The following is a 285-nucleotide window of genomic DNA, read 5'->3' as shown; positions in this document are numbered from 1 at the left end:
CGTAGTCGCTTACGACATCTAACTTAACAAAGAGGCAGAGAATTTTCATAAACGTAACTGTACATTCGTTAAATCTAATTCCATTAGTCATGTACACTTTTGTTAATTACGCAGGAGACATTACAAGTCCATTAGAAAATATACTGGGGCAATGCAAGCGGATCTTACTCAAACTGGTCTCATCTGGGTACATTCTTTGGGTGTTAGGATTCAAAGCCTGAAAGTGGAGAATGATACTGAGGGATATTACGCAATCCGATTATTTAGAGATTATTGTTGATACAC

The sequence above is a fragment of the Penaeus monodon genome, chromosome 20 (assembly GCF_015228065.2).
Source record: "Penaeus monodon isolate SGIC_2016 chromosome 20, NSTDA_Pmon_1, whole genome shotgun sequence".
In the NCBI taxonomy this organism is placed as follows: Eukaryota; Metazoa; Arthropoda; class Malacostraca; order Decapoda; family Penaeidae; genus Penaeus; species Penaeus monodon.
This window is presented reverse-complemented; position numbering follows the sequence as displayed.